This window comes from Pyxicephalus adspersus, chromosome 6, assembly GCF_032062135.1.
Source record: "Pyxicephalus adspersus chromosome 6, UCB_Pads_2.0, whole genome shotgun sequence".
Classification (NCBI taxonomy): Eukaryota; Metazoa; Chordata; class Amphibia; order Anura; family Pyxicephalidae; genus Pyxicephalus; species Pyxicephalus adspersus.
In genome coordinates, this window is record NC_092863.1 from 57,515,113 (window position 1) to 57,528,714 (window position 13,602).

The 13,602-nt window shown below is 36.6% G+C and overlaps 1 protein-coding gene across 4 annotated transcripts in view; it reads right to left on the bottom strand.

Annotated features, from left to right (window-relative positions):
• The window catches only part of NOS1 (nitric oxide synthase 1), a 156,998-nt gene that overhangs the window by 50,885 nt on the left and 92,511 nt on the right, over window positions 1-13,602 (bottom strand). The window lies entirely within an intron of this gene.

A 13,602-nucleotide genomic window follows, 5' to 3' on the forward strand; every position in this document is an offset into this window, starting at 1 on the left:
GTACCACTACAGACATGCAAAGTATTGCTTTAGTATCGTATTGGTTATGGAGTAATATTTAGGGTTTAGATTAAGGTTTACGATTTAGGCACAGGTTAAATATTAAGACCAGGTAGACACTTTTCTTGTGCAGTTCGTTGATGCACAATTTTTTTATTTGCAAATTTAGGATGGCTCAATAAAATGAACACAATACTCTGTATTACAAGTGTGGGGGGCACAGTGCTGGAGCTGTGTAGCCATAGTGCCTTGGTGTGCAAATCCAATGCACCAAGGAACATTATAGACACACCACTGCAGAAATGTGTGAATCCTGTCAAAGAATTATATACAAAGCATATCATAGTTATTTTGCCTGATATTCACCTAAAAGTCCTTGGATAACATTTCACTATTCAAGCCAAATTAATAAACATTCACCTAATATTTGCCTAAAATTAAATTTCTTGACATTGAGTAACATTGGTTGTTCAGTAGCTCATGGTCTTTACTGTAGCTATCACCCTGTTTAAAATAATGTGAGTGTTTCCTTCCTTACATATTTTCTTACGCATTTTCAACATAGATTAAGCACCTTTATGGTTAGGTTTAAAAAAGGAAATAATAAACAAAATTGTGTGCTTCCTTTCGCTATCATATCAACAACATATTTGGTATGCCGGGTGGGCATGCCCATAAAACGGGGACCTCAAGTGTGCAGTCCCCTTATTATATGGGTACCCATGTGTATGTCCTTTTTTTTTCTATAAACTTTATTTATAGACACAGAAAAGACAATGTACAAAATAATAACCAAAATATCATCAGAACAATACTAAGTCAGAGTAAAAGAGAACAAACAATACCAGGCTCAAGATTAGTGTTACAAAGATCGGGCCGTAGAAAAAAAAAAAAACATCAGCAGTATACAAAAATCATAGCAAGTATCAACAGTGCGACACAGTACAGTGGTATAACATCGTGTGTGCCCGTTCCTTGTTGTATAAGAATTAAACTGATTAACAAAATCACGTCATGTCTGACTGTGTCCTCCATTTTCTAAAATTTTCCTTTTGCCAAACAATACTCAAAAATAAAAAAAAAATAAAAAAGAACACAGGTTCATAAACCATTGAACCAAAATAAAAACAGCCAAAACTCGGGGTGGGAAGGGAGGAAGGGAAACTTTTCTGTTCCGGTAAACTAGCATCCTATTTCTTTATTTTTTTTTTCTATTTCCATGTCATCTCTATGTCATAGTATGTCGGAAAAGAACTCATTTAGAGCTTTTATGTCAGCATGCTTCAATAGAAGTGGTATGGTTTGTAGCGGATACAATAAACGTGGAAAAGATACCATCTTGACAAGGTGGCAAGCGCTCCATGAATGACAATGGCAGCCTCTTCCACATTCTTAGTTCGTTTTGTATTTTTTGAAATATAGGCGGGTAGTTGAGTTTATATAGAGACGTGAGGGACCTGCCTATATGTATCCCCAAATATTTAATATTGTCTTTGACAACCATTAAAGGTGAGGTTGATATCCTGTCTCTGATATTAGTCAGGGGAAGTATCTCACTCTTTGAGAAATTGATTTTCAAGCCTGCTACTTCTCCAAAGAGGGTTAATATATGTTGAATAGTATTAATGTCTGCTGTGGGGTTGGAAGTGAACAGTAAAATATCATCTGCGAAAAATGCAGCCCTTATTTCTGTATCATGTATTGTTATCCCGTGAAGCGAGGTTGTGTTTTCTATATAACGTAACAGGGGTTCAATTGCCAAATTAAACAATAGTGGCGAGAGAGGGCAGCCTTGCCTTGTGCCTCGGCCCAATGGTATGGTATGGGATATTAAGCCCGGTGTATTTATCCGAGCTTGGGGATCAGAATACATGGCTCCTAATAAATCATAGAAAGGTCCTCTTATACCAATTCTATTAAGCACTTTGAACAACCATGGGATGTGCACGTTATCAAACGCTTTTTCAGCATCAATACTTATTATAGCCAGGTCTAATTGTGGGTGACATTTAGCATATTCCAGAACTGAAAGCACCCTACGTATGTTGGTAACTGCTGATCTCCCTTTGACAAATCCTACCTGCGTAGGTGAAATAATACTCGGTAGGTAACGCTCCAGTCTGTCAGCCAAGATTTTGGAAAGTAGTTTAGCATCCAAGTTTATTAGTGAAATTGGTCGATAGGACGCTGGCTGTTGGGGATCTTTGCCAGGTTTTGGAAGAACTTTAATATAAGCCTCTTTGCCTGAGGGGAGGTATGTTCCTGTGTGCCACATTATTTTATAGACATTGCCTAAATCCTCTGCAATATCTTCCTGAAGTATTTTATAATATTCCGCTGTCAGCCCGTCAGGACCAGGGGCCTTACCATTTACTAGAGAGGAGATGGCGCCTCGCAATTCCTTTTCTGTAATGTCAGCGTTAAGGAACTCTACCTGCTCGTCAGTTAGAGTGGGTACCTGCACACCATCGAAACAAGCGCTTATGTCTTTTAATACTGGGGGTATTTTTAAGAGCATGGAAGTTCCCTCCCTAAACTTTGGAGCTTGGTAGTCATAAGGTGGTTGGTAAACAGGATGGCAACCTTTCCATGGTAAACTGGTTCTTTGGTAATTAAAACTAGTTCACCATGCACATGGGTATGATAGTAAGTTCACATACACCTTGCCAACAATAAATAATTATGTAAATGGTTAAAAAATACTCCCCTTGCCGCTCTCTCCATTCCTCCAATGACCTACTAATGACTTCCTCACTCATAACCTCATCACACGCACGAATACAAGACTTCTCTAGAGCTGCTCCAACTCTCTGGAATGGTCTTCCTCGTCCTATTCGGCTTGCTCCTACTTTCTGCTCATTTAAAAGAGCCACCTACTAGATTGTAAGCTCTTCGGGGCAGGGTCCTCTCCTCCTGTATCACTGTCTGTATTAGTCTGTCATTTGCTATCCCTATTTAATGTACAGCGCTGCGTAATATGTTGGCGCTATATAAATCCTGTTTAATAATATTAATAATAATAATAATAATAAAATGTATTAAATACTTACCTTCCAGGATCCAGTACTATCCAAATGTCTCACATAGCCAGGCAACTACTATTTTTATTTGTAAATTTGTGTATGAAAATAAAAGAAACAAAATAAAGGGGACTGGGAAGGTAAGGAAAAATAGGTAATGTACCCTTTCTAGTGGGGTCTGTAGTAAAGTCTTGGTTGATGGAGGCTACTGCTTGAAATATTTCATGTAACATTGTCATAAATTTTTGAAGCATTAACAAAGTGCAACTTGCATAGAACCTGGATGAGCAGCAGTCAGTGTTTCCAATGCACACCATATTGCAGATTATACAGGCAGAACTTTTATTAAGGTATGTCTGTTAGATGAGAGGAGAGGGTTTGTTTTAACATCAACGAAGAAGCCCAAGTCCCCTATATTTATAATTGAACACATATATGTTGACATACAGGTTAAAAAATGTGCTTCAGTTTAATATAACATACACACAACTCCAAATAACTGAAAGCACAGCACTAAAGAGAAGATTTTTTTTTTCTACCTTGAAACGCACACAGGTGCATTAAGACCATGACAGAACACTTCAGAGACAGTTTTCCATAATAATAGGCTATTGCTTTCCTCCCCAGCTCACTCACACTGAGAATCCTGCAGAAAGCATTTGCATAGACAATATACAAGTGGATCTTGCTGACAATTTTAGCAACACAGGACTCCATCAGATACATAAGGGAGTTTCATCGCATCATCGAGTACCGGTATTTCTAGCTAACATAGCTAGGTCTAATTTTTTTATATAACAGTTCCTGGTTTGCTCCCACAGGCTTTCACAGGATGCAAATATATAAGCCAGTTCCTAGGAAATAATGACCAGCGCTAGGAAGAATTCTCCAAGCTTGTATGGTAGTTAGACTCTGTTTACAGATGGAGCTGATACATATTCCCTGGTAGAAAAAAGGGCACTGGAGAAAGTGTCTATAGAAAGCTCTCCATCACCACATGCTGCAAAATATAGTTAACCTCTTCTGACTATGTTAAAGTGCATGCGTAGCCATGCTTTGGATTGTGTAGGTATATTCGGGGTAGGATTTCTCATTAAGTGAACTTAGGCTGTAGCTTAGGATGCCATTGTAATGATGGCAGGCATTCCTTTGGAAGTATCCATTGCACAATAATTGGAGTTTGAACGTTAGGGATGCCTATAACTGACAGGATGCATTGTGTGGTACATGTAGTGTAGTTTCTAAATTTTGGTTCAGAAATTGGAAGCACGGTGGCTCTGTGGTTAGCACTCTGGCCTTTGCAGTGCTAGTTTACAGGTTCAAAGCTGCATGGAATTTTCAGGTTCTCCCCGAGTTTGAGTGGATTTCCTCAGGGTACTTCCTCCCACATTCCAAAAACATGCAGTTAGGTTAATTGGCTTCCCCCAAAACTGACCTTAGACTGTGTTAATGACATGACTATGGACTCTTTAAAGTCCTGTGTAATATGTTGGTGTTAAAAAAATACTAGATAATAATAATAAATATTCAGGCAGCAAAATTTGACAGGCAGCACTGAATGTTAGCTTTACCCCTTTGTATCCTTAATGCTACTGGGGGTGGGGGGGGCACAAATTCCTGGTTTAGGGGATAATAACATATGAATTGGGCCCTGGGTATTAAAACAGTGAAATTATATATATATATATATATATATATATATATATATATATATATATATAAAATGCATTGGGACTGTACCAAATCATTCACTGGAAATGATACAACTATTTCTATGTTATTTCTTTTATTGAAGTGTGCTATGTTACTCTATATAATCTGCTGCTTTCTATATCCAGGGAATAGCATATAGGGATTGAATGTAATGATTCACTGGTATTATATTATGATATCTCTGTACAGGTTTATATACCTATGCAGCAAGTGGCAGTGTGTCTCCCTATTGTCTTACAGGAATTACGTTACATTCATGTTATGTATAATCCAATATAAAATCACTATTTTAGTTATGTTAAACTGAGAGTGCACCTGATAGTGTACAGGCCTTTTTTACAGGGCCCCAGCCAGGTGAACTACACCTTAATAATGACTGCAAATCCAAAGTGTCTTCATTTCATGCATTTATGTCCTCTCTGTGCGGGAGCCGTGGATGTCTGGTCAACGATTAGATGGATATGGAAGAATACACCGCATATGCTTCAAATCAATGTGTGGTGTCTAAGTACAATTAGGATAACTTCCCTTCCCTTGCCATCTCAAAGAGTGTTAGAGGAAGTCTCCTAAATAGAAGGCAATTTCCCTCCTTAACAGTTGTCTCCTGAACAGGTGTCCCCATTGGAAGATTTACCCCCCCTTACTGCTGGGAGATAAATAAATTAATAAACATTATATTCACCTTTGCTTTCTTTTGTGGAGACTATGGCTAGCAGTAAAAAGAGAGCTGAACCTTATGTCGCTTATAAAACCCTATGATTCCTGCAATGACATAGAGGCTGGAGGGAAGGAACAATAAATGGGGGCAAAGATTTCACAAAAGGTGTCAAGTCTCATAGGTAGGTTAATAAGTGCCTTTTGGTATTCTTTAATAACCGAGAAAGCTGCTTTAAGAGTAATAATAATGACTCCCATTCATAACTTTGTAAACAATAAGCTGCAAATATGAAATTAGATCATTCTGATTGGTTAAAATAGTAAAGAATTTTTTTTTTTTCTAAGGGACATAATTGGCTTTTTCCTGTCACAATGCAGTGCATACAAACTGCCCTCTACATTTATCAGTTTGTAATACATATAAACATGTAATTCATTATTTTTCTGTTTATAATGGCTTTGTTAAAATCTCAAAGATTTTTGTACTCTGCTTTAGCTTTTATATGTCAATACACCTGATATGTTACCTAATTTTCTTTTGTTAATCAGCCACTAAAATATCATTTTTAAAATACTTTCATCTACCTACACTTATGTATCCCAAAATCTAGGATCCTCTATAATGTAATTCTTGTCTTCAGCATAAAAATTCAAGATTCAACTTGCCCCTTCTGCCTCTCACACCTTCCTATTACCCATTCATCTTCATGATGATGTGAGTGTCTTCTCTTTTCTTCACATGGTAAGACTGTGCTAATATCATCTGTATAAAGTGACAGTTCTGCAATGACGCACTTGCAGAATATAGTTTCTTGACGTAGACCTTATTTGTAAAAGCAAATTTGTTACTTACTTATTTTCCATATTTTATATTGTAGTAATGGAAAAAGTATTTTATTAGGTGAAAGGTCACATATAACTTGTGAATGACCTGCTGAGGTCTTTATACCGATAGAGACATGCACAGAATTAAAACACCTTGACCAAAGTGAGAGATAACAGGATGAATATAAATAGCATATTGAATCAATAGCTCCAGAGATAACATCTCAATTATAAGGGCATCTAACCAAGAAGACAAAGTATGTCCGAGTTTAAAAGAGGAACATGGTTCTAAACTTTTTTTGTTCTCCAACCACGCTACATGAAAGCTCTGGGATGCAGCAAAAAGACAAACATTTCATTGTTTCTAATTGACCCAAACCCCTGTCCGTTTTTTGCCATCTGTATCCTATTGGAGAGATTTCTCATTGATTACTAAAAACAACAATAAGTGGACATATTTTCTGAAATGTGAAGGAAATATGTACTGTCCTGGTTACATCCTAACATTTCTGTTCTGGTAACAGCTTAAAATTATAGACATTTGTAGGACCAAAAGATTTGCTTTCCTTGGTGATGAGTCTGGATTTCAGCTGAAAAGTAGATTGTACGGGTACCCTTGGCTCCTCCTATTATTGGTAATTTAGGCAATTATAATGTAGCGTGTTTGCACTTTGGGTAAGCAGCTTATACTCAACAAAGGATTCTCAAGGTCACTTGGTTTGTGAGGCAATTATGTGAACATGAGATTGAAGTGTAAAACTGCAAGGTTAGAAGCCCAGGTACAAGTTTATTCCAAAGTATAGTGCAATGTGAGGACAGGGGTGCTTTTCTCAGCATAGGTCTGCTGTACACAAAGAGCTCTCCAAGATTGAAGAAGATAGACTATCAAAGGTGAATTGGGGTGATCCAGTAAACCTGGAATGAATATGGTCTAGGATTGAAAACATTTGCAAACTAATAGCAGATAATCTTTAAGAAATCCATTGCAGGTTGCCTGGATGACTAAGGCACACCTTTGATAGCCTATCTTCTCCACAACTTTAATAAATCAGGTCCCGTGTGTGTGAGCCCCTGGCTTACTTGAAGTGAGTGGAATAATGTTGGACATCATTCATCCCAAAAACTAGGACTGGAGGTGAATGCAAGTTCATTATTACAGAAGTGCAGCACTAAAGCATGATGAGGATGAGTACTGCTTTTGGACCTTTTTTAGGATGTGATTTAACAGTGCATTTCTGGAGTATGAAGAGAGTGAGTACTGCCTTTGGGCCTTTTCTTAGGGTAGGATTACCCAGTGCATATGGAGTGTTTAGGGAAAGTGAGCACAAAACACCTTGTTGGATTAGGGTGCAGTTAGGCTATAAACATATACATACCTATCAAGTTCAACTTTTGCTGGCCTGCTTCTAAAAATACTACACTAAATCTAAAAATGACAGTAACAAATTGATTGAATGAAAAAAAACATAATTAACTTGGATCTATAGTAATTCGGGAATCAAATCAAGCTACTGTAACTGTTGTTTTTTTGTGTGCAGGACAATAAAAAATTGTGAATAGATATGGTGTAAGTTAGTATAGGGCCAGGATTATGCCCCAGAAAAAAAGTATTCCAAATTTAAGCCTGAGTGAATAAACAGTACTCAATGGGATGAAGCTAATCAAACTGCAAAGGAACGGAAACACTGTAGTGTAAAGTTATTCTCTTATTATGCCAATTTTCATTTCCGTTTTGTGACACTACACGTTTCTTCCACTTCTTTGATCAAAGAATTTTGGAGATCGAGTGAGCAGTTTCACAGTTAATTACTGAAAACTGAAGAATTGATATTACTTCAGCTGATAAAAATGTGTGCCCAACTAAATAATAACTTTATACTTAACTGGCAGTGCTGAAATCTAAAATATTATGTGGTCTCTGTTTCCATTACCTGATTCCTGTTTATTGTTATAATTATTGTCCATTTTTTAAGAAAGCATGTGCAGGCCTTAAATAATAACTGAATCTGATACTGCTGGCAGTGGAGCTGCCTCATAATGTTATTTTACCTAACGTCCCACTTTGAATGTTTGTAATTTAGGCATATGCTTATTGTAGAAAGGGACAGGTGATTTCACTTTTGCAATAACTGCCTGCTTGCCACCCAGCTGTCACATTTTTCTGAGCTGTGCATGGGCCAGAAATAAATGAATTACGGCTCGCCTGAGCAGGGTTATGTCATCTCGGCAAGGTGGCAATAAAGGTGGCCGAAGATCGTCTTTGGGAAGTGAAAAAGAAAGATGGAGGTGCCTTGCAACTAAAGTTGAATAAGTGAGTAATTGCAGGTTTAGTTTTGCTTTCAGAAATTGGCAATATCTCTAGTAAAATATATTTGAAAAATTTCAACTAAAATAAAATAAAAAAAGACAAATGTCTCTTCACCAAATGGTGACATTTTTCAGCAAACCTTAAGTTTTACAACATTCAATATGATGATGCACAATCTCAAACCCATGACCGTGGGTACAATTTATTAGATTGGAACACTAACCATACCTGTAGATTTGTGCCACAGCCACATTCAGATGTGGTTACTTTCAGTGCAGTTTGCCGGTGGAGTTTGCTGTCTGCCCAGGAGTGGCCAACCCCACATTTTTTACCATGGGTGTAATGGGGTCCTAATTCTCTATGATTTTGGCAAACAAATAAAAGCCTTAATGTTTTATCTTGCAGGTTCCACTCACCTGGGGAACAAGCCTGATGGGGTTACAAACCTAATGGATCATTTATTTGGACTGCATTACATACAGAATTATAGGATGACTGTCACTTGTGTCTTTCTATAAATCCTGTCAATATTAGTATTCAGAGGCTTCGGTGTTGCCTTTAGCTCACGTATAATTGACTCAGTATTGCACTTTTGCCAAAATGGTTTTGTGTGTATCACTTTAGTTCTATTTATTAAAGCCCAACTAAATCCACAATGCAACAAGGCAAATTAGTAAAGCAATCATGTTGATTATTGTAAATGAGGTATTGTAGTATTAGCTTATAATTATTACTTTGTATGTATTACTGAACTTTACAAATTAAAAAACTTATCTAGTAGCTGTGTTTGGCAATACAACTCAGACCTAAGGTAACAGACTAAAGCCCCACCATTGCTCAACACCCAATTCCTGTAACTAAGTACTGCCTTTCCTTATGTAGATACATGGTTTCTACTATAATGCAGAAGTGCTGGGAAATGTGGTCTAGCAGCTATTGTTGTTCTTATTTTTAGTGTCACATAGTCACATCTGATTGACTTTTCCATTGGTCTAATTTAGAGATGAGAGGAAATAGATGTAATGCAGTATGCAAACACATTGGACCCATGAAACAGATATTTATACCACCATTTTGGTTCTATACATTGTTTGTATTTAGTCACATATCAATCTAGTTATTAATGTTTGCCTTGTTCGATTCTGGGTTTAAATGAGTCTAAACAAAGTGTCAAGGAATAATATGTTTACAGAAAGGTAAATCGATCTGTGTGAAGTATAACTGGATTAATAAACTAGTGTCAATATTATATTTGTCACAGCTCCACCATCCAGAATGGGTGACAATTATTGATACTTCAGTGAACCACACTATCTATTATGAGTGCCAGTTACAAATATTTTAGTAAACCAGGCCATCCAGTATGGGTATCAGTTGGTAATACTTAAAGCAGGCCAACTAGTATTACTAACAAAATATTTATAGACATTGGTTTACAAAAACCTTAGTTGCTGTTTACATAATAAAATGTTCACTTTGTATCCCAGTGCATGCCAACTTAGTCAAGAGGTTCAGTTATTGTTATATAAATACCCAATCTCGTGGAAAGAATTATAATTAGGACAGGCTCACTACTTGTCATCCCCTATTTTGTGCAGCTCCCCATGGCTGGAACGAGTGTCAGCAGATTTGACAACTGGCGGCAGTGAGCGGCACTGCAACCTCACTAGTTAATTGTTTAGTAAATTAAACTTACAGTGAATGAGGTACGGGCTTTTGGTCACCAAAATATTTTCTCACCATACAGGTAAATATTTTGTATCTGGTCTTTGATAGTTTTCCTTTTGATCTTAAAAAGGAACAGTCCCTTGGCAGTAAAATATACAAATGACACATGCTATGTATTAAACATATTGGCCACAATAAATAGCAGGATTTCTCCATTATGTATGGTGGGGCTAGATTTTTTTTAGGGCCTGTAAACAAAAACACACGTTACAACATCTCAGCATCTTACTTGTGGAAGCATTCTTCCATTCTTAATAGCACCTCAATTCACATTCTTACTGCACTGCACCACAGGACAAAGTAGCTTAAACCTACATTTAGCAAAACCTGACAGAATCACAGTATAACAAGAAGAAGATTAAAAAGACTCAATAAAAATTGTTATATTTTTTTACTATATATTTATTTCATGAGCAGAAATTTATAGTTATGCTATGAAAGTAGCAGAGGAAAGAAAAAGGAAACTACATAGTTTCCTTTTATTTGTGTTATAAAATGACAATAAAATGCAAAAAAAATCACTATTCGCCTCTATAAAACTGTACCAGCCTTCTTCATGTCACTTATTTCTCCTAATACTTTACCAATCTACCACATGTTAGAGCTGCTCCAAATATTCATTACTTGCAACGTGTTCACAAATTGGGCAATGAAGTGCCAGGCATTGCAGCTCTTGTTCTACATATTTTGGCCTGAGTTTCAATCTTAGGTGGGAATGGGTTTGAGCAGCACATCAGAATGAGTTTTCTTCTAGCTGGAGATGAGTTTCCTCACAAGCAGAGAAATGTAAAATATTGTTTATATGAATGAGATATTGGACCCCAAACTAGCGTCCTGCTGGATACATATTCACATCGGGGGCCTTTATTAGGAATGTATTAGCAGCATAATTTTCTGGCTTGTGTTCTAACGCATAGCGGACAAAACAGCAGTAACGTTTTCCGATACAAAATACATGTTTAGATCCTGTGCAATAGAATTTGGCGTGGAATAATAATTAGTATGCCCCACTAATAAAGAAAACCTAAAATCCAAGAAAAGGGATGAAACTGCCTGCCACCAATCCAAATGAATCACCTACGGACTTCCATCATAAAAATGTAGAAGGATAGCTTATGCCAAAAGGAATCTGGGGAAGTCCATGCTAGGGACCCAGCTACTACTCTTCATATTGGTCACATAAGCTGCTGCAGCAATAGCTCATTCTGTAACCGGATTCATTTAGATTGATTGATAGCTGCATAGCTCTCAATCTTCACCTACTTTTCATGACAACCTATTATCTTCAATAACCATTCTGCCTCCTGCATGAGCTGGTTTCATCAATTTCTCACCTTAAATTGGATCTAGCTGGGTGACTATTGGAACAGTTTTCTGTTTAATAATTAAAAATGGCAAGTTCATATACAGTATATGCCCCATGTGCATATGTTATTATTTAGAAATTTCAACAGGTAAAGATGCCAAAATTTCTGTTATCAACTGCTGGTAATTTAGCTATAAATGATTTCTGACATACGGTGGTCTTTGACAGGCACCTAGGCATGATTCGGCTCAATCAAAAATTGGTAAAGTGGCTTGGCTTAAGGTAGAGGTTAGGTGGTAGAGGGTGTAGAAATCAGATGTTCAACAGAGCCTTGAAATGGATTTTTCAACAGGTATAAAAATCCTACTCAAATGTAATCAATGCAACTAAAGTATGGTTCGAGCAAAAACATTTTTTTTTTTCATTTTTGGATAAAGCAGGCAATGTTATAATGTTTTAATGTTTATAATTGTATCTATTGTATTCACTGAATTATATCTTTTTTAATTCAGATAAAAATATACTATATCTATGGCTAGTACTTTATCTATGGCAAGTACTAGACTTTAATGTATAAAGATGACAGTAAGGCTAATTTCACACTTGCAGTGAGGTTGTGGAGCGTTTACCGTTTCCTCATACCAGGAATCATTGTTACTTGCATAAAACTACATGGTAGCATCTCCTTGAAGCAGCAGGGAGAATAAATAGGGGGGGGGGGGCAGTGAACAGTACCAGTACCACTCACTGGTGCCAGTTGTCAAATGCGCAGATGTAGGTCCTATATAGTGCGAGTGGTCGAGTGACTGGCAATTAGCCAGTCGTAGAGAGCAGCGCAGGATCACTTGATCCCAAGGCAGGTATGAACCTGCCCTGAAACATTTTATGGTATTTGCATGTGCTATGGCAAATGTCATAACAAAATGCAAAAATATTGTTTTATGTTATCAACTGTTTTATGATTAGTGCAACCTTATAAAGGCTGCCGAGGACTGACAGATGTAATTGGTATACTAGCTTTTAGTCATTTTGTACTACTTTCTGCACCAGACAAGACAAATAACTTGTCCTGCAGCATTTAAATGCACACAGATCCTATAGTTCAGGTATGTTCAACACCAGTATTCAAGGCTAGAATTTTCATATAAACAGTTCTATCTGTTAAGGAAATTCAAAATGTGTATGTGGATCCTGACACTGAAATCGAACACCAGTTACAACTCTTTTCATTTTAACACAATACAATGGATGGGCAAATCAAAGCCTGTTATACATCAATAAATTGTGAGGGCTTGCTGATGGTAATTTATGTATGCAGAGTGCCCTTTTTTTTACACATATATAAAGGGACACAGGGTAATTAAGAATCCCTGTGTGTTTATAAGAATGTTTATAAGAATGTTTATAATGCAAAGTTTGTCAAATAGATTTAAGATTGTAGATCATAGTGCAGATTGTTAACAGAGAAAAAATTATTGCATGAATTTGAAAGTTGAAGAAAAAAACACACTAAAGCCCATTTAAGTTAAAGTTGCAGAAAAGGATATTGCCCACGGCTAGCAATCAGATTCCAGCTGAAATGTTTCACTTAAACAGTTTAAAAAATGAACACAAAGTTTGGTGATTTGCAAAATTTTCTGTTATCCCAGTATTCATAAATAAGCCTAAACCAGTTTAAAAATCATACAGCAGCCTAAAGGTTAATATCCGCACATCTTTGATATTTGTCGCATATGTCACATTTTGTGTCTTCTATTTATACTTTATAAAGGAGAATGGCAGCTTTTTGTATGTCTTTTTTCAAGCAACAAAGCAAATGTTATTTTTATTCAGCTTGTTATTTTTTTTATTCAAAGCCTTTTATGTTTCCCAAGTATTTATTTTTGATTGCATGTGTTTACTTGAAAATGAGGAGATTTTTAAATTATCCATGAATGTACTGGATCTATCCTAGTGATGAAGGTATTAAGAAAAAGTGAGACTTATGTTCTGATTATCCTGTTTTACAAAGTAGCATGATTAAACAGAAGCAATTCAAAGAGAAA